This window comes from Episyrphus balteatus, chromosome 4, assembly GCF_945859705.1.
Source record: "Episyrphus balteatus chromosome 4, idEpiBalt1.1, whole genome shotgun sequence".
In the NCBI taxonomy this organism is placed as follows: domain Eukaryota; kingdom Metazoa; phylum Arthropoda; class Insecta; order Diptera; family Syrphidae; genus Episyrphus; species Episyrphus balteatus.
The window spans coordinates 32,186,077-32,210,720 of NC_079137.1; the positions used below are offsets into that span (position 1 = coordinate 32,186,077).

The 24,644-nt window shown below is 32.8% G+C and overlaps 1 protein-coding gene and 1 non-coding gene across 3 annotated transcripts in view; both read right to left on the minus strand.

Annotated features, from left to right (window-relative positions):
- The window catches only part of LOC129920107 (Krueppel-like factor 6), a 190,464-nt gene that overhangs the window by 28,780 nt on the left and 137,040 nt on the right, over window positions 1-24,644 (minus strand). The window lies entirely within an intron of this gene.
- On the minus strand, window positions 6,802-6,874 carry Trnaa-agc (transfer RNA alanine (anticodon AGC)). The gene has a single exon. It is a non-coding gene; the product is annotated as a tRNA-Ala (tRNA).

The following is a 24,644-nucleotide window of genomic DNA, read 5'->3' on the forward strand; positions in this document are numbered from 1 at the left end:
AAATGTATTATGGATAACAAGTCGAACAATTAAAAATCGATTATATTCGAATGAGAGGGATTTTATTGTGCGCCAGAAGATTATTGCACACACAATTGATATTAGATGAATTATGTTTCGAAAATTTTAGTAGTAGCTAATGATGGGAAAATATTTTACAGCATCGAATTCTCATAGTAGGTTCTCATGAATGCAACAAAATCAAAGATACATGAACAAAAAAAAAAAAAAACGATATACTTACATAGCCTATAATGCAGACACTTGAATAAGAAAAAGTTTCAAAATAATTTTTTAAAGTTTGTTTTTGCAAGGCATTGGCGATGTAGATTTTTTTTTAGTAATGTGAGTAGATACAAACGACACTTTTAAGTTTTTGATGCGTTTTGTAGGTTTTGCTTTTGGTAAATTTCAAGGTCTTACGATGATTAGCTACATAATATGATGAATTGTAGAGTACCAAGCACCCTAAGTAGAAAATCTCAATTTTTTTTCAAATTTGTTCATTGTTTAAATTACCAGCTCTATTGTTTTACCAAACTTCAAGAATGTGATATTCAAAAGTGCTCGATAAAGCCTGAAGACATTATTCTTGAAAATCCGGCCATAATATTAGGTTTTTAAGCCAACCACTTCTAGATTTTGTTCGAGCGTTTTCAAACGATTAAAACAAACTGAAAATTGAACGATAACATTATCAAAAAAGGTTTGAAATTGTTGTTTTAAAAAACTTTGGATTCTAGTGGTTGGATATTCAAGATAAAGGTCTTCATACTCAGGTAAAATGACAGAGTATCATATTTTGCACTTAAAATACCCATTAAAGCTACAACATTGCGACAATCTATAAAAAGTGTTAAATGCAAAAATGCATTTTAAACCTTTGTGAAGTACATCATAAGGATAAAACTTCTGCACAATATATGTACGACTTAGTTACATCAAAAAATAACAAATTCATTCCTGGCCGCGTAACGTCCACGTTCCATACAAACTCTCCCATTCTCCTTTCAAATAACAGTTTTGAAAAAATTTATTAATTTTTCAGAAAAAAATTTGACTTTTGACAATTTTTTCAAATTATTTTTTATTTTAAAATAAGGGATATTAAAATATTTTCGTACAAAGGTAGAGGACATAATTTTTCAAAGTACGCTTACGTTTAAACATCGCAAGTACCGTTAATTTTTAATAATTATTTTAAATTTAATTTATTTATAAGAAATGTAAAAAAGTTTTTGAAGTATTTTTTTTTTTACGAAAACATCTTTTAAAATGGTTTTAACCTCCAAACGAAGTATTCCATTTGATTTTTTACATAGCAAATAATGTTTTTTTAATTTTTATAGCCTATTAAAAAAATGGAGGTAGATATACCTATGATTGTCAAAAAAAAAAAAAAGTGAATTTTATCCATATAAATTAAAAAAGTTTCCAGAAAAAATTTAGATAAAATTGATTTTGCAAAGAGAAATCCAAAGTTGTTGTTTTTCAATTTTTTTTTAAATTAAAGTTACTAAAAGGAATTCAATTTTATATTTTGTTTAGACCTGTAGTTCAAAATAATGCATTTTTTGTACAACAGCATCTTACTGATGAGCCCAACTGTTGTGCATGGGTGAAAACGCAGGTCAAAACATAATATAAAAAGAAGTTTATTTCAGAGAGTTATTCGGGTAATAAAGCATTCGACCAGTGACTTCAAAGGATGGTCAATATCGAATCCCAAAAGTGCAATGCGTTTTGGGACGTAAAAGGAATTTCCTTCTGTATATTTAATTGTTATATCTGGTGTTTTTTTATCGATAACATGAGAATATCTAGAAAAGTTGTACATATTTCTAAACGATGATTTACCGAAAAAAAGAAGTTGTCTGTAAAGCCAGTTTACGGACGATGATTTTACGTGATAACGTCGTCAGAAAACAGGTTGTGTGCTTTTGTTTAAAATGAGTCAATTGAAGCGTTTACTTTTTTCAAACAATCATATTTTACAAGAAAAAGCTAAAAAAAATACCTATTTTATTTTCTCATTATATTATTTTTTTTTATTTTAAAAGCTTACAAAAAAAATTATACAATTTAAAAGCCAAGTATTTCTTCTTTCTTCTTACAATGCGCAAAAAGCATAAAAATAATTTATTGAAAACAATCATTTTCATCAAAAAAGCAAAAAAACATGAATTTTTATCTTCTCACGTCATTAATTCCATTTTTTTCCATAACAACCTTTAAAAAATTTATACCATCTGAAAGCTTATTGTCTTAGCTCAAAATATGTATATCGATCAAGTCTAAAAGACATCTACAAAAAGAGCTAGATTTTTTTTTAACTCGATCAAATTTCATTAAAAAAAAAAAAAAAAAAAAAACATTTATTTTTATGTTCTCAGGCTATGGAATCAATTTTTTTGTTTGACAACCTATACAAAAAATATACCATGTGAAAGCTTATTATTCACCTTCATATGACGTATTAATCTCATTTCAAAGATGCTTACAAGAGAAGTTAGAATTTTTTAAAGTCAACCATGTCGAATTTCCACACTGAGATTACGGTACTTCCCACACTGGTGGCTGTTCGGGGGGCAACAGATCTCCACTGGTGTTTTGAGGTTTTTCGCAAGTTTCTTGATTTAACATTGTGTAGCTTGTAGTTAGTTACCGTTATGTGTGATATACCAAATGAAAGGTAATTGTATTAGGATGCTCATAAATGTTTAATCAAATTTCTATCTGCTCTTGGTAAAAAGTTATACCGTTATCTCATAATTGTGTTTAAGAAAATGATTGAAACTTCGCAAACATATAGTCGTAGTCATGGGCTTTCATCACTTTATGTACTTTATTCCTGTATCTATTAAAGAAAAAAAGATAAAAATAAAAAACGATGAAAATCGGTTAAAAGCGGTAAAAAAACGTGTTTTTTTAAAAACTTGTTTCTTCTCTTATTCAGTCAAAGCTCACAAAACCTACATGTCCTATAAGTTTGACATTTTTTGAACGCTCCAAAAAAAGCTAAAAATCAAAAATTACCCAAAAATACCCCTGAAAAACAAGGTGTTTTTCAAAAATTCATATTTTGAAACGCAGAGTGTTGGAAAAAAAATCCGTATTAGACGCCTAATTTTTTTTCCTCATCTTCCATCTGGCATCTTTAGAATTGTAAAAAAAATTTCCTTTACCCAAAATCATAATTTTGTCATAGCCCCAACACGTGTACAACGTTCAAACAGAACGTTATAGCTTTGTTTTAAAATTTTTTTAGAATTTTTTCTTAAATGCAGTTATTCTTAAATTAATCTCATCTATCTCTACAACTTCGAGTTTAGATTTTCATCTTTCCGTTTTACCCCTGTTTACCCTATTAAATGACGGAAATTTTAAAAATCCTTAAGTTGGATTAAGCTTTAGGTTATTATCTTTCAAATAAGCTATAGAAGATTTTTGTATCTCTAATAGTTTAATTTTTATTTTGAATTGAAATTTTTTGCCGCACTGCGAAAGTGCGAGAGTGTAATGTTAGAAAATGGCGTCACATTTTTGTAGTGGCTGCCATGGTTCATCGATTTATAAGACGTTATCACGTCAAAAAGACTGTCACTTTTATCAAAGAAGAAAAATAAACAAAACATAGTTTCATCGATATGCAAAGCGACGAATTGCTATTGCTAAGACATTATTTCGGGTTGAATTTTAAACAATACTATCTCTAACAAATGTTTGAAAACTTATTTATGTATTTGTAATTATCAATAAAGAACCAAATCTTTGTTATTTACAACCAATTTAAAACTCCATAAAATTATCTGCTTCTCGCCCATCATAGATTTCTTAGAAAACTTTGCACATACCGTTTGCATTCTTCAAATTAATGTTTCGCTCTTTATCATACTAACACACTATACCATACCAACTATAACTTTAATTAATATTATTATTTTTCAATTCACCATAAACAATTTAGCTCAGTAGCAGCATAGCACTGTACGGTACTTGCTTTATATATCTGCCTGGTAGATATAAACAATGTTGCAGCTTTTTGCCTGAAGGTGCCATAAAAATCATCATCGTGGCTTGTAAAATTATTAAATATGGACATGTGAGTGGTTATAACTTTTTTTTCTTCTGTGCGCAGCGTGCTGAAATACACCACACACCGCGCAGGCTGTAAAGACGATGATGATGGTATGGTTACATCGAGAACGCACTTGGCTTTCGAGTGATTATCACTTTTCCCAGACGCAAGTACCGGCTTAATAGCGCTGTTTGAAGATTTCGTTTTATTTATTATTTTAGAAAGGGAAACCGGGAGAGGTTGTAAAATATAGTTTATCTATGATTTATTGCAATAATTTTTCATCATAATTTCAAAGTAATGGTGTCTTTTAATTTTTTTTATGACACAAGTTTATTTCGGTGGGAGATTTAATGTCTCTATTTCATTCAGAAGAGAATCTATAAAAATTAACAACATACATAATGGAAATATAAACTTCATAGAATTGTATTTTTAAGAGAATACCCAAATATTTCATACTCTCTTTTTATCATTCATAAGCTTTCTATTAAACTGCTCTGAGGAAGACGGTTCTCATTGAAGTGATGGCTTAACTCAACTTTTGGTGCAAAAAAAAGAACACAAAGAACATATTAAGTTGCTAACATTGAAAAAAATTTATAAATTTACCCCGTTCTCCCCTACTACAACTTAATAAAATGAAGATGAGACCTAGCAAGATGCGTGATCGTGAGGTGTCGTTCTCAAAATCTTACAAAATCAAACATGGAAAAGCATATAACTTTTGTTTTTTCCTTGTTGCCGTTGTTGTTAGTTGTTCTTGTAAGTAATTACTTTTGTTGGTTTGTTTGGCGCGTTAGCGTTTTGTTGATTGAAGCAATAATAATTGCAAAGTGAAAATTACAAATGCCAAGTTGGCGAATAAATCGCATTGATGATCGTTGCGCGTCGGTAATGGTGGTTTGGATTATAAAGCCGACTTTATCATTATATGCTATCGTATACTTGCTATATACATACATACTTTGGGCTAGTGCTCCACCTCAAATGACTTTCAAACGGAAGATACGCGCGCGGGCACTTACTCGGCATCACAGGAATCGTGCCTCATCTTCTTCATGGATAATTTATTTGAAAGCAAAACTTATTAATGCGTTATAATCACACCAAACGAGCATTAAGTGCGTTTCTTGGCCATTTTGTTTTAGGATTTTGTGCGAGAATTTCTCCTTCAATCTTTGATTAAATGATAGTTGCACGTAAAGTGAAAGGTCTGTGTTGTTGTAGTATTAGTTTTGGGAAGTTAAACTAAGAATCAATTACGAGATTGATGGGTGGTAGTAGGAAGACAATTCGCATAGCATTTTTTTTTTTTATTATTTTAGGTGCGTGTTTTTTATCGAAAATTTTTGAAATCTTTGTAAATCTAAAACTGTATTATGATTTAATGAAATGGAAACGAAAGAAATTTGTTCCTTGGAAAGAATATTGTGCATAATATTATACAATTCAAACTTTTAAATATACGAGTATACAATGTTTTTTGCTTCAAAGTTTTAAGATTTTGACATGAGTGTGAGGATCTCGTAATGAAAAAAATATAAAAAGGAACTAAGATAAACATTTTGAATTCTGTTGAATAATTCTATTTTCGAGTTTTAATGTCAGCTCTTTTGTTTTAATTTATCCTGTTTTCATTTCATGTACAAACTGTAATATAACAATAGTTTATATGTATGTAAAATGTTAAGTTTTAAGTGCTTAAATATTTTTCATTTCAATGTTAAAATATTTGTAAGCTTGGATCACATACAAAAACATGTTTTTGCTTTCGATAAGAGTTTAACGCAAAAATATGTAGACATCAAATTTCAGCTCAAACGTCCTTCTATCTAAAAAAATGTCACAAAAAATCATAGTTCAGAAAAATTGTATTAAATTTGATAGAAATAAAGTTAGATAGTCACATAGGAAAATATCGGATTTAACTTGAAAAACAGTTCCTAGAGTTTTGCTTTTTTTTTCATATGAGCATTTTTGCATTTTTTCAATATATGTATTTAAGTTTTATTTTACGGTCTAACACGTATCTTAAAATGATACGAGTTTTCAGGGATAGTAAAAGTATTAAACAAGAACGAGTAAAGCCACCAAAACTGTTGCCGCCAGCAGTAACAAAAGGAATTATTCTTTTGAAAGCGGAATCTCTAATAAAAGACCAAGATTTTAAGTTTACTTGTTGTTTTTTAAGTTTTTTTTTAATAAGAAGTTTTTTGTTTTCAATTTTTTTTTTGTGACAAACTTACTATAAAAATATCTCCTGAAGAACTTTTAATATTTTTTTTTACGAAAATAAATATTATAAATTTGGTTTAAATATTATAAATATTGGAATACTTGGAACTCAAGGTAAAATATGAGCTACCGAAACATGGCCCTTCGAGTTGGATTCTATGAACGAATTCTCTATCTTGTGGATATTGTAAATAAGGTATTTACATAAATTTTGTGATAAATCAAAACATAAAAAAAAACAAAAAACTTAGTTTTAATAGTGAAAATTAAAAATCGTGATCCGTTTAGTGATTCCGTTTTCAAAAGAATAATTCCTTATGTTACTGCTGGCAGCAATTATGAAATTTTAATGAAATTGCTCAAAAAATAATTGAAAAATTCAAAATTTCGAGAATATTATTTTTGTTTTTAATTTTTCGAAAAATTAAAGTTGTGTGAATTAGTTCCAGTGTTGTAAAAAAAAATCAATGTTTAAAAATTATTTTTGGAGATGCGGGGCATCGATCCCCGTACCTCTCACATGCTAAGCGAGCGCTCTACCATCTGAGCTACATCCCCTTGGAATATATAAGCTCAATGCATGAATAAGGTAGTTTAAATTAAAAAAAAATATTTTTGAGAAAACGACTTCTGCAGTCTAATACAGTATTTTACTTAGGGCCAGTTACTCAATTACTGAAATTTGGTATTTTAAAACCTTGGACTTTTTAATGGAATGTTTCAATAAGATTTCAATTAATAACGATTGTCACCATTCTCTGTTTTCTAAACTTTATTTCTCATTAATTTTATTTTACTTTCTTCTTATTCACTGAATATGAAATTTAATAAAAATAAATCATAAATAATTTGCAGTACTTTTTGTCTTCATTTCTCAACTAATCTTTATTTTTTCAAATAAACTCAAAAAAATCTATTAAGGGCATATTTATAACTCTATTATGAGCAATTAAAATTAATATCTACAACAACTCAATAAACACGCATGCAACTTCATGACATGCTATAAACACGAGATTATCGGCCCAACATATTAGAAAGACTTTGTCAAGGTGCATTATCCCATGTTTACACTCTTATACCAAACAAACATCTGGTCAAAATAGTATCGTGCATAGTAGGGAGTCACTTAACGACTTTAATATCCGTTGTAATATTTATTGGTCTACTTGGTACATTTGAAAGAGATTACATAATCTAAACAGCTACCACCAACTAATTTGAAGAATTAATTGCAAATCTAAATCAAAGCATATCGTTAAGCTGCTTTTACCAGATTGTATTTCGGTAGATAATATAACCTCCAATAAATGTTACCACATCTCAAACTCAATTGTAACATCGTTTTTTGTTAACGAAACAAAACAAAAAAAAAATAGTAGAAAATAAGTCTTAAGCAGGCTTTAAGATGGATAATCGCTCGGCAATGGGAGGCGATCAATCTGGCTGGTTGGTAGGTTGGCTTGAGAAAAATAGAAAACCACACACACTGCAAAGCATTATAGAGATACATTGCACTGCAGCATACACCACAAATAATGCCATAAAGACAAAAGTGAATGTTGTCGCGTCCTAATTATGATGCCACCACATTGGTTCGACTCCAAACCAGCTGAGATGTAGCTCCAGCTTCAGCTTCACGGATCTTAGATGTCAAAGCTTTTTTAATAAATGGCCAACAGCGAGAGTTCAGGCTTGCCGCACACAACATAGTCATATAGCATAGTTGCAGCCCTCGAAATCAGTGTGGATCACACATGAGGGGGAAGCTCCATTAAATAACTAACCAACCAACTAAGCCAACATGCATAATCCACAAATCCCATCACGAGAAAAATTACGATTGCCCAGCTATTTGTGTATAGCATTATGGTGGTTCGCAGAGTAGTATTGCAAAACTAATCGAAAGCAATTATAATTATATTACAATTGCAGTTACATTTTATTGCGATGGTATTCGCTATCTCCCCGCTATCTCTCCGCCATCGTCACCTCTCTACCAGATGATAATTAAAATTCATTAAAAAAGATTAAAAAATAAAAAAAAAAAAATTATATACAAACTATCGGTTCAATCCCCAATCGGGTGGTAAGCGGTCTGATAATCTAGCAAATTTGCATGCGAATTACTTGAAAGTTGTCAGCTTTATCTGGCGAGAGGGAACACTTATAGGTGAAGTTAAAGCCAACACACTGCAGCGGCCGGCGGCGTGGAGACCGGAATCGGGCCAAGTCGAGTCAAGGGTGACAGAGCGGCACAGCGCCAGCAATATAGCAGAAGGCGCGTTCTCGTAGCTCGTAAGTGGTGTCAAAGAATATTTATTGCGATTGGTCGCCCGATCACGATATAGATTTCGATGATATTTTGTAATGTCACAATTAGAACAGTAGAAACATCTACGATTGGTGGTGGTGGTGGTGCGGTTCGGATCGGCTCGGCTCGGCTGCTGCCGCGGTGGCATGGAGTAGCTGGTGCACGACATTTTAGTTTCTAGGCACATGCAGACTACTATAGCAGCACTCTAGCATATAGCTGTAGCACATGGATTTGCTATGCTGTTACCTTGCATTATACTATCATATATACACTACGGGGGACGATGTTTTGTCATGAGCACACAACTGAATTGAGATGTTCCTTCTTCCTCGATAAAAATATTTGTAGAATTATCTTTATAGCAAGGGGGTGCAGGGGGGATGGGATGTATTTTTTGAAAATTTTATAGTCAGATTACAACAGTAGCACAAGTGGAACAAGAGTAGCGTTTGCACTACAGTAAACCTACACGTTCCAAATTGCACCACAGGACGAGTTAAAAGTCGTGAAACAATTGCAAGAATTTAGTTTTTGGTATCGAAGGTTGGTTAACTATTTTTTCAGCCTTATCAATAAAATCTGACATTCACTCTTTGATATTTTTGTATAGGTACTTCTTACAAAACTATACATACTTGCTTTTACAATTTTTCGATAAAGGTAAAAGGTTTTAAATGATTTTATCTTCTGTATTTAGCGATGGATACAACATTCATGGTTGAATATTTTAGAAAACCTATATCCAGAATAAGATAGTTAAATCAAAAAAATATACATAATATGTACATATTTTTAAAACAAAGAAAGAATTAGCAAAACACTAAATTTTGAAACATTAAAAATTCCTTATATCACGACACTAAAAATGTTGTATTATGTAAAACTGTAGGTAAAAGTTAAATAAAAGTAAATAAAAATTTAATCTCAAAACATCACAAAACTATCGATAAGAAACTTGCAAAATTGTAATGGAGTTATGAGATATGCGCGACAGAGTTATCTGCATCCAAGTTATGAAAAACCAGAGCTATGAATAGGTACCATAGCAATAAAACGTGGGTTTTGGGTTGGCAACCATTCACCAGGTTTTAGTCTAATATTTTGTTTTATTTTTTGACTTTTTCCATTTTCAACGACTTCTTGTATACACAAATTTTTTGTATACCTTTAATTTAATAAAAACAATGATTGATGAAAGATAATAATGCCTAGTTACCTAATAAGTACAAAACAGTTAGTCAAATATCATACTTTTATTTTTTTTTATCGAAAAAGGGACGGAAATTCACACTTTTTTTTTTTTTGAGATACATATATTTTTTTTAAATATGGTCATAATTTTGAAAAAAAAGATATAAAAAATGTTAAGAAGAAGTAGCATACATTATTGTTCCATAAAAAATTATTTTCCCAGTTGTCCGACTTTTTTTGATGGTCATAGGCAGTGCATTGTACTTACATGTAACATGAGAGTACCACATTAGTTTTGCTATTTTTACTTGCTCTATAGGGCAAGTATTGGTTTCGTGTCAAAAAAAAAAAATCGAGAAGTCACAAAAAAGTGAATTTCGTCATGAAGTCCATCCTTCGGTCGGTGCGTCCGTGCGTCCATATGTACAAGTGTTTTTTCGTAATTTCCAAAATTGTTTTTTTTTTTTGTTTTTTTTTTTTTTAATTCTCGCCTAGAACGTATACCTCCCATACAAACTTTTCGAAGTATTGCAATTTTCTCGAAAACGGTATTAACGATTTTGATTAAATTTGACACAAGTAATGCTGTGCGTAGGTTTATCTAATATAACTGCGTTTTTATTTTTCTCAAAAAATACGGATAGTGGAAATACGACATTTTTGTATCGCTAATGTCGGCTCTTCCCGAGTATCGTTAATGAGTTATTGCAATTTTCTCGAAAACGGCTCTAACGATTTCGATTAAATTTGGTGTTCGTTATAGTCTTAGTAATTCTAACAAAACGGCGTTTTTAGTTTCTCACACAAAATTTCGGAGAACTGAAATATGGCGTTGCCGTTTTCTGCCAAATTGATATATTTTTTAGTTAATATCGTATATTTCATCAAGACTAAGCCAATTTTATTCAAAATTTGCAGAGAGATATTTCTTGTCCATTCGAAGTGTAAAATGTAAAAATGAAATTTTTTTGTTCAAAATTTAACGAAAATCTTTAATTTCCAATGGTAGTTACTTAAGATATAGATACTTTAACTACAAGAGCAAGTACGTGTGGCCCCAGTCATGCATTTTATTTTTTGGAAAATAACTTTTTGCTATTCATATTTCTTAGTTGTGATGTTTTTGACGCCATTATACTGAAAAAAAAAACATTTTTTAATATTTATTTTCATAGCTTGGGTTCAAAAGGGTTAATGATACGAATTGATAGTCTCAAAAAAAAAATTGGGTATACATTTATTATGTATTAACTCTTTTCATAGAGAAATCTTTTTTTTAATTGGTGAAAAGTCAAAAATCTACTATTGCAATGGACTATATAAATAAAATAAATAACCAATCAAAATAAGATTTCAAAAAACACTAATTTGCAAGCCAACATTTTCGGTTTTATTTGAAATTTATTATAGCATCCAAGATGGAAATATCCCAGAACTATTTTGTTTCGCACGTCCACCTATCATCAATACCTGAAGCTTAATTTAAATTTTTGTTATAAATTTCGTGTTTCTATTGACAATAAAACTTTTAAGCTCCTGCTCTTTGCATATAAAAAATGAATAGTTTAAGTGTCGAAAATAATAAAATAACGAATAGGTAATAACATTTCTATATGACGCGCCAATGTTTATTGCATCCACATTATTACCTCAATTGATAGTTAAAAAAAAAAAAATTAAATACTTTCGCAGTCTCATTAATCGATTTCATTAGTGTCTGTATACCTTATACTTTAAGTATCTATTAATTTTCATCTGAATTTATAGGTTTTATTGTTTTTTGTGTGCTGTCATTTCCTATATATGTATGTTAGATTCTTTTCTGTCTCCTTCAAAGCAAAAGAAGCAAATCAATGAAACTGACATTTAATTATTACCTCCCCACCGTTTGAATATCACAAATAAGAAAGACAAAATCCACTTGATATTTAAAGACGTATCTTAAGAAATCAAATGACCGGCAAAATAACTCAACTGAACTAATGAAATAAATTAGAAGAACCCATTTAGCCACAAGTTAGTGTACCTACCTAGTTTTCAGATAAAATTAAACAAAAAAACTCCTGTTCTCGTTGCAATAGTATCTTATAGTGTAATTGTCAGCAGCATACAGTGGGACAACTTGTCAATACAAATGAAAAAAAAAGAGTGTGTGTACACATGTACACGCGACTGAAGTTATACTTCTCATTCAGTATATGTAAATGAATTTCATTTGATATTTTTAACTTCTATTATTAAATTAATTAATCCACAATTCGTTTTTTTACATTTTTATCAAGTGAACAATAAATTAATTCTTTCATCCTCCTTGCGTCGATGTAGTTTTCAATTTATTCTGTGAAATTTACTCATGTTGTGCAGAACGTACGGTATATGCTTAACGAAAGTAAATGAATTGCCCATAAGCATAAAATGTGCGATATGGTAATTTTATGAGAATTATGTGTGTGCTTCAGCACTAGTAGTAGCATTATGCAACTTGCAGGGTTGCTACAAAGCTCAAAAGTGAACTGAGCTCAGCTCACAACTCAGCTCAAATTTTGAGCTAGCTCACTTTTCAACTATGTACCATAGCTCAGCTGAAAGTGAGCTGAGCTGATGGTTGAGCTGAGCTGTTGGGTGAGCTAAGGCAAAGTGAGCTGAGCTGAGCTGTGATGGGTGAGAGGATACATTGATTTTATTTGGAAAGTATAATGAAATATGAAGATATTTTAAACTTTTATAAAACACCATAGCTTTAGATGTTTGGTTCTAGTTATTAATGAAATTATTTTAACACATGGATATTTTTATAAATAAAACAGATAATTTTTCGTGATCTTTTCTCTTGGTTTTTTTAATAGTAAATATATTTCTATTTTTTTAGTAAAATATTTCATTTTTTATCATATAAAAAAATTCCGGTACAATCCGGTTTTTCGACTTTTTTCAAAATTCCGAGAAAATCGCGTTTGAAAGTTGGGGTAAATTTTTTTTTTTTTCGAAAAATCCCCGAATCTTTGAACGCTCCTGGAAGCTAAACCGCTTGAGAGCAATTTTTGGGAGTGATGCCAAATGATAGCTTGTGTCATGGGCCTACGCTTTGCACATTATCACATTTTTAAAAAATCGCCTTCCATGTTAAACCGCCACATCATGCCTATTTTATCAGAATCGTGCCTATTTTTTTTTTTACTTTTAAGTTCTCCCGGTTTGAGAACGCGTGGACCTACAGGGATGGGAGTTGTACCTAAATGTAGGTTAGAGTTTCCGCTACCTTTTGGCATCAAACATTTTATTTTCATTTTCTTCAAAATTCCGCGATATAGGCGTTGGAACGCTTTGATCTAGAGACAGGGGAGTGGTATATATTCTCAGCTACCCGATAGTGGTATAATCCGGTTTTTCGATTTTTTTCAAAATTCCGAGAAAATCGCGTTTGAAAGTTGGGGTAAATTTTTTTTCGAAAAATCCCTGAATCTTTGAACGCTCCTGGAAGCTAAACCGCTTGAGAGCAAGTTTTGGGAGTGATGCCAAATGATAGCTTGTGTCATGGGCCTACGCTTTGCACATTGTCAGATTTTAAAAAAATCGCCTTCCATGCTAAACCGCCACATCATGCCTATTTTTTCAGAATCGTGCCCATTTAGGCGTTGGAAGTTGGGGCGCTCACTTTCAGCTCAGCTCAACTGAGCTAAGCTATGGTACCTAGCTCAAATTTGAGCTGAGCTGTGAGCTGAGCTGAAATGTGAGCTTTTTGCAACTCTGGCAACTTGCCACATGCAACTTGCCACATGTAACTTGCCACATGCAACTTGCCACATGCATCTTGCCACATACAACTTGAAACATGCAACTTGCCACATGAAACATGTAACTTGCAACGTGTTGTGTGCTTTATGTTTGCCGTACTGCGGCGTACTACATTTTTAAATACTAAAGTACTGCCTACTCTAAAGGTGAAACGACAGCCCTGCTACCCAGAGTGATCGCGTCATAATCCCTTTGACATTCTTGTCAAAAAGTAAATTTTCATACCCACCCTCCCATAAGAAGTATAACTTCAAAAATTGAATTAACTTCAAACTGAATAATTTTTGTAGTACCAACAAGACTTGTTAAAATTTGCAAACCTAACTTAAAAAACTCTTCCAAATATTTTTTCTTATATTTTCGTTATTTTTTGTGTATTAATTTTTTTCAGTTTTGCGTTACGCTATTAAAAAATCACAGAGCTAACAAACATTCAGTGAATTTTTTTTCTCCAGATTTAACATTGTTCCACTGTTTGGCGATTTATAGAAAGATTGAGTGGACTCTAATTCAGGTCTTTTGTGTTAGTCGCGGCCTCAGTTCTTTCTTCAAGAAGTGACAATTAATCCTTGCACTGGCCCTCCAGTGACGACCGACCGACACAACAAGACGTCAAACGAGCCACCATTTTCATCCCGTTGGGGATCGATTTGCTCAACCTCACAAATTCTCTGTGTTTAGACTCAAAAGAACGGTCTTGCCTCCACTAAACTAAGTAACATGATAGAAATTGCCAAGGTGAATTCTTTGGCAAGACTCGTTCCTTGCCAATTTTTTTGTTTAGTTTTTTTTTCGTTTTTTTTTTCTTCGGATTTTTAACCTGCCACAAGCCTCGAGTACAAACAACATCAAAGCAATTTGTGACGACGTTGATTGGTTTTTATGATCATTCCGATGGCTAATAAATGGAAGACAAAAAAAAGAAAAAAAAAATCTCCACAGGAGCTAGTAGCCGCGCTTAGATAGTTAATTTAGCTTCAACTAATCAGTTGTAATTGCGATTCCAATGGGGGTTCTCCTCCTCTGAAGACAGCAAACAATTTTCGATACAAAAATATCCAAAGGTGGATCGATTACACGTCGCATTTTTTCGATCATCATCGTCATCATCAAATCGAATGAGTATAACTACGACAGCGATATTGCTGTCGATATTATTATAAACTTCCCGAGAGGTTTATTGAGTGCAAAAGTGAGAAAAACTTCATAAACTTTGGAAAGTCATTAGGCGAACAGTGATTGAGGGAACATGCCCCAAAGGTACGCAATATGCTGTACGTATATAATGTACTATAGAGGTACTGCACGCATGCGCAATGCGCGCAGATAAATTAGTGGAGGATGGCTCGTGTTCACCTCATAAAAGTCATCAGTCCCAAGGCATATTAATGAACAACACGATGGCCTTGAGGGCCAACTTAAACATCATCTTATACTATACCTTTACTACCGCATATCATCATTCAACAGTCACAACCTCGTATTTGCATTTTTTGTATTTGAGGTGCAAATAACTATTCTATATTATTTAATGCACACATTTTTTCTTGAATTTTTTTCCAGGTGCATTGGCTAAGCTAGGCTTTTAGTTTCATTGTTTTTACCAAATTTAAGTGATTTTTCAAATGGTAGTATATTTCTCGACTGAAAATGTAAAGTATCTTATGTCAATTTTGATGATTTTTCAGGAGAGCAAAAAAAAAAAAACACTTCAAAACTGCCTCCCAAAAATTCTTTCAAGTGTAGATTTAATGTATAAAACATTTAGATGTCAAATTTTATGATTAGTCGAGTCAAATTAGACATAAAATTTGTAAAATCTCGGAATCCAGGGAAAGTCGATGCATCTGAAAAACGAGTCTAGGGCTGCATTATAAAAGGGTCAAATAAGAACGTTAAAAAAAAAAATTTCACCGCTCTCGATTACAACAGTTCTTATGGACCGTTAACTGTCATTCCGTATGCAAGCGTCAATCGGAATTGCTGTCTCATTTTAGATTTTGATCAAACTTTGTAGGGATGTTCTCTAGGACTGTAAGGAAGCAAATCCATGATGATTTAATTTTAAGTTGCGTGGTTTCCCCGCTACCCGCATTCAAACTTATTCAGAAGGTCATTTTTATGTTATTATAGCTTTGCGTCTACTAAAGATATCTTTTTGTTTGAAACGCCATTTTAAAGCTTAAGAGTAGTAATTTTTGAATATATATTAAAAAATTACGTAATAATTATCCCTGAATTAAAAATAATTTTTGAAAAACTGAAACCTTTATTAAAAATAATTTTTGAAAAACTGGTCATTTTGCTGATTTTTCATGGTTTTTGACTGGCTCCAGAACCTTGGCTATTATATGTAGGAAGCTTATACTTACCAAATATTAAATATAGATATTTTTAAACAAAATAAATCTAAAATGATTTCGATGGCTGTACTCCTTATGTAAAAATTTTAAGTTCAAAGTATTGAGTATTTTAAAAAAGCTAACTTTTATACTGTCATTTTCTACGATTTGACTAAACGAAGAAATGTGAAACTTACAGTGTGTTAAGCTAAGAGTACGAACTAAATATACTATTAATTTCATGCTTCTATCTTATGCCAAACATAGTGCAATCATACCCTTAAGTAGGGGTTTTTTTTGGCTTTTTAGCATTTTTGCGAATTTTCAAACAATTGGTACACTAAGAAGATATGAAAATAACACAAATTTATTTAGAGGACTTAAAGTTAAAAGTTTCAACTTAACACACTGTTAGTTTCATGTTTCTATCTTTAGTCAAATCGTAAAAAATCATAGTATAAAAAAATATTTTTTCAAAAAACTCAAAACTTTGAACTTAAAATTTTTGCATAAGGAGTACAGCCATCGAGTTCATTTTAGATTTATTTTGTTGAAAAATATCTATATTTAATATAATGGCCAAGGTTCTGGAGCCAGTCAAAAACCATGAAAAATCAGCAAAATTACCAGTTTTTCAAAAATTATTTTTAATTCAGGGATAATTATTACGTAATTTTTTAATATATATTCAAAAATTACTACTCTTAAGCTTTAAAATGGCGTTTCAAACAAAAAGATATCTTTAGTAGACGCAAAGCTATAATAACATAAAAATGACCTTCTGAAAAAGTTCGAATGCGGGTAGCGGGGAAACCACGCAACTTAAAATTAAATCATCATAGATTTGCTGCCTTACAGTCCTAGAGAACATCCCTACAAAGTTTGATCCAAATCTAAAATGAGACAGCAATTCCGATTGACGCTTGCATACGGAATGACAGTTAACGGTCCATAAAAACTGTTGCAATCGAGAGCGGTGAAATTTTTTTTTTTAACTTTCTTATTTGACCCTTTTATAATGCAGCCCTATACTCGTTTTTCAGATGCATCGACTTTCCCTGGATTCCCAGGTATAAAGCTAATTTGACTCCACTAGATCTTTTTTATGAAATTTATTTCAAAAATATATTTTTAATATTTTTCCAGTTCTTCTTCTTCCTTTTTCTCGGCGCTGTTATGATCTCGATGTCGAGGGGATCATAACTATCCCACGTAACTGCTTCACACTAGTGATCCGCCTGTGGGGTTCGCCGGGTTGACCTCAGAAATCGGCGGCAAGCGTCCCGGTTTTGTATTGTTCCATTTCTAAGGCCAACTGAATGCTGGTGGTTTTGCATTTGCTTGTACAAGGAGTTTTTAGGCCTACCTTTCTTTCTATAATATTTAATATTTTTCCAGTTAAAATAAAAAATATGATTTAAGATAGTTTGGATTTTCTATAAATTGTATTTCATATTAATTTCCAAAATCTTAAGTTGACATAAGATGATTTGCCTTTTCACGTTCTCTCTGAATTTTTTAAAGTATTGTATCTTATGTCAACTTAAGGATGAATTTTTGTTTCTACTCGCAAGCGCGAAAATATCTTAAGTCAACATAAGATAATTAAAGATTTCACAATAATTACAAAAGTCTTAACCGAATATAATCTTAAGTCTACTTAAGGTTTTGAATATGTGTCTTTTGAACATAAGATGAAATTGTTTTGGTTCATAAAAAAGCAAAGGAATGAGATAGAAAGATGCCGATCAGACAGAACTGTAGGCCTTTTGGATGGCACTGCGGCTTAACAAAAAAAGCAAAACATCTTAAGTCGACTTAAGATACTTTACCTTTTCAGTCGAGATTTTATTTTAAACTGTCATATTATAGAGAAGCAAAAATTGTGAAAAAGTGAAAAATTATTTTTAAGTCTTTATTTTATTGACTGACTTATATGTAGATCATTTCTACATTAATTTTAAATAATTTAATTATTTTAAGAAAATTTTTAATGTCAAGTCGTATGCTCTGCTCATAGAACTAACGACGAAATCTTTTCATTTTTAGTTCTTTTTTTAAGAGGAAAATTTTTATTATAAACATTTTTACCAAAAAACAAAACCAACTTCCATGGTTTTTCTAATAGTTCCTATAGCCAGAATTAAACGAAATGGGACCACCAGCTTTTGAATACAAAAAGAATTATCAAAATTGGTTCACTCAGTCCAAAGTTATGAGGTAACAAACAAACAAAAAAAAAATAAATAAAAAAAAAAATACAGAAGAATTTGGAAGTCGGTAAAAAACAAAATGAAGTTCCCTTTAAATTTAACAGAATTTAAGCGGATTCCACTTATTTTAAGCGGAAATCATTTTGTATTAAGAGCGTGGGATTTATTGTAAGCATCATCTTATTTTTAGGTCCCTTGCTTTTGTCAGTATACAGATTTTAGACAACATTGATAAAAGAAAGTGTCAGATAAAGTTTTGTAGCTAAGCCTTGTAGTGTGTGAAGAATTGTACTCTTTTGTTCAAAAAAGAATTTTTTTAGCTATATTTGTTGGTCTACATTTTTTTATATTATTTTATAATTTTTTTATTATTAAGGTTTTTTGTTTTGCCATTTGATAAAGTTTCTTATTTTACCAAACAACAAAGATATGATAGTAATAATTATGTAACAATTTTTCCTTTAAAATAGGGTTTCGACAATGAAAGTTTTAGTTTTTTCCAAAAAAAAAAACTGAGTTTGTAGTTTTTCGCAAAAAAAAAAATCAAATAATGGAAATATATGCCGTTTCCTTTTTGTTAAAAATTGACGGTAATGTACCTTGTTAAAGGCTGAACCGATTTTTTTTTTTAATATGGAAATTTATCTGCTTACTGACTCCCCAGGACACGACAATAAATAAAAACAACCCTACAAAATCCAAAAAACTAGTATTTTTTCAAGATTGCGTTTTTTTAATAGCGCTTGAATTTTACCTCAGATATTTTGACTACCCAACGAGGATATTTCCTCTCGATACTAATTTCGAAGTATATTCAAATTTTCTATATTAAAATTTTACGATTAACTTACAGGGTTTCGACTGTTTTGACTGACAATATGGCATTGTTATAACATAAGTTGCAACTTGCAACTCTGATTAATATGCATGCACATATCGTATTGAAAAATGGCATTTTAAGTTGCGCATACACTCACTCCGTCCCGCTTGCGATGATGATAAATCTGTCAGTTGGGGCGAGTCGCAACGCAACTTGCAGGCAGCACATAATATGCAAATAAAGTAATCCTGGCAACGCATTGCGAGATCAAGATCACCAGCAGAAGCATCATAATGGAGGAAGTAGTAGAAGGAAAAAAAATATTGAAAACAAAATGAAATAAAATCGTAAAGAAAGAGGCGTTTGCACGTTGCATGCCCCTTTGAGTTATCGAATTTTAATTTGGTCATAATTCAATCGGCCCACTCTGCTGCACAATCATATACTACTCAGCATATATACATTTGGCGGGGTTTTTTTAGCCGGACGGACAACACGCGGATCCGAGACGAAGAGTGCATCATCAATATTGTCGGAAGAGAAATCAATATTTTACGTGACTTACGTGCGCGATGGTAATGCCTATACCACCAACCAAACCAAAACTTTGAGGAGAGCTGCTGCAACAAAACTGTGAAAATAAAATGATACACACGGTGAACTGTTGTGTGATTTATTACGCAGCACGGTTTGTTGCAAACAACATTGTTTTTTTTTTTTAGTTTTTAGTTTGTTGCTGTTGCATTCGCAGGCGAGCTGCACATCAGTTTCGAAATTGAATTAGGTAAATCGAACTTTCTAATATAGGGGCGCTGTGCGCTGATGGTTGATGGCTGTGATGGGAGTCGGAGTCCGGAAGATTTGCACGCGCGCGGACAAATTGCTTTCACCCACCTTGCACCGTGTGCCGGCGATGCCACCGCGCCCCCAATGTGTGTGAACCGCATCATCACAGTATGATGGCACGCATGGTAGATCACCGCATGAGCTGTGGCGTTGTTGGCTGCAGTCAGCGGTGAGGTGCGATGCTTATCTTATATTGTTTAGCGCTCTACTTCGTGCTGAGGAGACTGCCATACAATCACTGTGAATGACTGGGGAGTCATTTGGCCAGGCAAAGGCACTATAGTAGATTGGGAATGTTTTTTTTGGATTCCGCGTAGACAAGATGACGACGACGGCAAATAAGTCAAGTGCAATAGCAGTGCAGTGTTGTTATGCTGTGGGTGGAAGAGTCAGTGCACTTTCAAATAAGAAATATATGCACTTGATCGAATGAAAGTAGTTTTAAGAACTTTGGTAAATCAATTTACACACAATTTTTTTTCAAACGGAATAGGTATTTACCAAAACTCATATTTATAATTCCAAAATAATGAATTTGTCCCCGAAAAATCTTACTTCGGTAAAATTATTACTCGGCAAAAAAAAGTTTCAATCATAACTGTAAGTGTTTCCGTTGTTTTTAAATATTTTTTTTTCATTATAGGTATTTTTTTTAGAAAAATTTCCTCTCCCACCAAAACGTAGCCAACAATGATTGTATTTAACCTTTCTACAAAATCTCATTATCAATTTTAAGTTATCGTACTTTCCCCTCAAATGTTTCTGTTTTACTTGAGTAAAACTAAAAATGCGAAAAAAATGAAAAAAATTTAATGAACAAATTTAGTGAGCACAGCATTTTGGAGGAAATTTAATCTCCTTTTTTTCTTTAGAGCAATGCTTATGCCTATCTTAACCCAAAAAAAATATACAACAAAAAAATCAAAAAAACTCAAAAAATCGAATTTTTTGATATTTTTTGTATGATTGTTTCGACTGTTTTGGTATGGAAATTTTTTTTTCAATTTTTAAAAAAACATTATTCTAATAGGAAATTCAATTCTCTACAAAAAGTTTTAAACGCAATATGTCAAAATTTTGCTCGGTTTACGAGATATATTGAAAAAAACCAAAAAGGGGGCTTTTGCACCCCTATCTTCAATTTCAACCCTCTCATTTTATAGCACTCCGCGGTTTTATCTTCTCTTATAACCCATTGAACGATTTCTGCGATAAAAACCCGTGAACGTCTTAGTTCCTTATTGCCCTGTTTTTTTCGACATAATCAATAGCCTATACCTACGGTGACCATATTTCTGGAAGCGAAACCCAGGACAGATATAAAATTCGTTGGATCGTTTTGAAAATATTGATTTTTCAAAAAAATTAAATTTTTTTAAATGAGTTTTCATAATTTTTCTTTATTTTGATATCAAGATTTCCTAAACTATTTTATGGGAGCGTTTTTGTTGAAATCATTTAAGTCGTTTACGAAGTCAGAAATCAAGAAAATGGTTTTATAATAATGTCTGTTAATAACTTCTAAAAAAATATATTTTTTTAATCAAAATCGGGAGAGCTGTTTTTTAACATTTTAATTTTATTTTAAATGATTTTGAAATTTTATGATCTTTAACACAACTTTTAACATGTTCTTTATTCGAAAACATTTTACCTAGTGTAGCAACTGACAAACAGAAGCTGGAACTTAATAATTGACGAACATTAAAAAAAAACTAAAGCCTACTCTAGATGCGAAACGAAAATTCTCATACAAAACCAGCACAAAATTTTGCTTTCGTTGCACAGTACGCAGCTTACGTAACGAAATTCTTACCTGTGCTAGAATATATGGAGATTTTTCAATCGTTTGTCACTCCCATTTATTTGTCCAGGCAATTTTTCTTGCAGCGAAAGTTTTTTGACTTTGGAGACTTAGAACAATTTTCGTTTTGCTTCAGCTGCGTACTATGCTTAATGCTTTATCCGAAAAATTAGAAAAATTTTAATTTCCAGCCACTGTTTTCTTGTTTTCCGTACAAAGTATTTAAAATATTGAATACAAAAATCAGAGAATGTCCAAATACGGGACAATCACGGGACAAATAACAAAATACGGGACGCTTATACGTCCCGGGTTTCTTAAATAAAAACCAGGGACAAGCTGTAGAAATACGGGACATTCCCGGGTAAAAAAAATGGGACGGATGGTCACCGTACCTATACCTAAAGTAAATCGCCTAAATCTTATAACAACAAAGTTTGACTTTAATAGCTTGGGGCTTACTTTTTTTCGCATATAACAAAAAAAAAAAAAACACGATAGTCAGATAAGAATGTTAAATTGGACCTTTTTACAAGTGCTAGGTACTTGAGCAACCAGAGCACAACTTTTGGCTTGAAGGTCTTCCAAATACTACCCAATAACGATCCCTTTTATACCATCTCTATGCTTGTTTACAAAAAAGAAGCATCCTACTCATTTCGTTTAAGGACTGTTATTTTCTCACGATTGCGTCTTTTTTAGAGTTTTTGAAATCTGCTCAACTTTGAATAGGTACTTAACGCTTGAAACTGCGCTTTTAATTAATACAAACAGATTTTTTTTGACAATTTACCATTACAAGAAAAAAATAAGCATTGCAAAATCAATCTTTTCAAATACAAAAAAAAAAAAAAACTCCATAAATATCCTCGTCTCAATTAGTCTTATTGCAATCACAAAACAGCAAAAACAAAAAACTAACCTATTCTCAAAATAGTCCAACAAATTGCTGCGCCCAAAGCGTATATTGCATCGCAAAATGATTTTATTTTTCCTTATCTGCGCGCACAACAAATGACACCATACAATTTCTTTTTGTGCACTCCATAAATCCTCCCAAAGAAATACATAGACAGCTGCAACAGTAGATTGTTACCAACGACACAACGCAAAGTTTCAACTCATGGGCGCTGCTGTCATCTTTTACCGAAATATGCGGAAAATCTCATTTAGTTTAGGAACTCAAAAGTCGATAATTTGCGCTAGACCACAAGCTCGCTGGCACTATACAACTTACCACCTATGGCAAAAGCAACCTTTTGAAGTACACCAAAACTGCAGACACAAAAACAATCTTCCAAGTGTTTTTCAAAAGAGATACACTCACATTACTTTTGCGCAGCTTGCGAGCATGCGCGCACCTCTTCGTTGTTTTGTTGGTCGTCGTATAACGTCGAGAGTCTTTCAGATAGATTGACATCTAACAAATGCGCATAAAATTTGTAACAAAGTGCAGAGACACAAAACTGTTCACTCCATACCTTTGGCAGGAAATATATTTATATGGTCACAACAGTTCCAACAACAACAACGAGTATCCAATCCATCCCCCATATAAGCGCATCTCGAAAGCTTATATTTTTGTTGTCGCCGCCGCCGCCTCTGGCATAGTTACACCATAGACCTAACAGACTTTAAGGCAACAACACCAACAAAAAAAAAAAAACAACAAAAATGTTACCACAAATGCCTTTTCACACCTCGAAGTACCAGTACCCAACACCACACCAGACCAACCGACACACAAAATAGGTAGGCTTGGAGCCGTTCTGTTCCGTCGCACCGAGTTACCTCTGCCATCGTGTCGCGTCGTCGTCATCATCGTCTTTTAAGTTTTGAGATCCAAGAGAAGTGTGTAAGAGCAAAGCAATTATCTTGCCAATGTAACCCAATGCGCATTCAAGGAGATATCACACCGAAATCACGCAAAACTACATCACGAGACAGTGCACAAAACACACCTGAGAACCCTCTGGACATGAACAGAGAGCGAGAACTATAGTCTCGGGCTTGGACTCGGGCTGATGTGATAGCCAATAGCCCAGCAATGTAGAAGAAAAAAAGGCGAAAATCACTCTTCTGCGTTGGCCAAATAGGCACAGAAAATTCCATGGGTGACCATTATTAGATGGCATTTAAAAACTCCGACAGCCAAATTGAGAGAATTTACTACTACGAGTGGCTTCCCGCATTGTTGGTCGAGAGAGAAGCCAAACAACAGAACCAAGGCGGCTGGCGACAACGAACAGTCAGCTCAGAGACAAAAACAGAGAAATCGATTCCAGTTTTGGGCCTAGCAAGGATTATTGCGTAATTCGTTGCCGCGCCATGCCGCTGCTACTACAGGGCACCTACATACCAAACAAGCAGCCTCACACTCACGAACAAATCGATCCAAAAATCTATCTGACACCGATCCGAATCGTTCTGACAACTCTAAAGGTACGTTCACACTTTTCACTGTATGAAAGCCGCCTTGATCTCATCAATTAGGTCTGTTTTAAGGTGTGACTTCTAACCTCTTCTGACAACAGTTTTTCTAGTTTAATACAATCTTGTTGGTGGCATAGTGTGAACGTGCCTTAAGACCAGCAGAATCCCCCTATCGAACTTTTACCGAACTCTCCGCGAACACGACCATTTGACTGATGTTCTCTCAACTCGCATGCTGGCCATGTACCAGACTCAATTCTCTACCACAGAGAGGGCAAAATTAATTTAAATTTATCTGTGGTGTCAATGCGATCGCCTTAAGAAGGCACTGCTCTTGGCCATATCTAGAGCGATTCCGATCATGGGGCAATTCGCACAGATTGCAATGATCGTAGAGCACTCTGCGCAACGCAGGTGCAATAAAACTTAATTCTATCGCCACTCATTCAACAGTTCATTATTATTGTGTCTGTTTCAGTATTTTCAAAGCAGAGGAGTGCGCGAAATTTCCATTTTGGGATTTGGGGATTTTCCTGGGAAAATCAGTTTTTTCGCGCGCCAAACAGC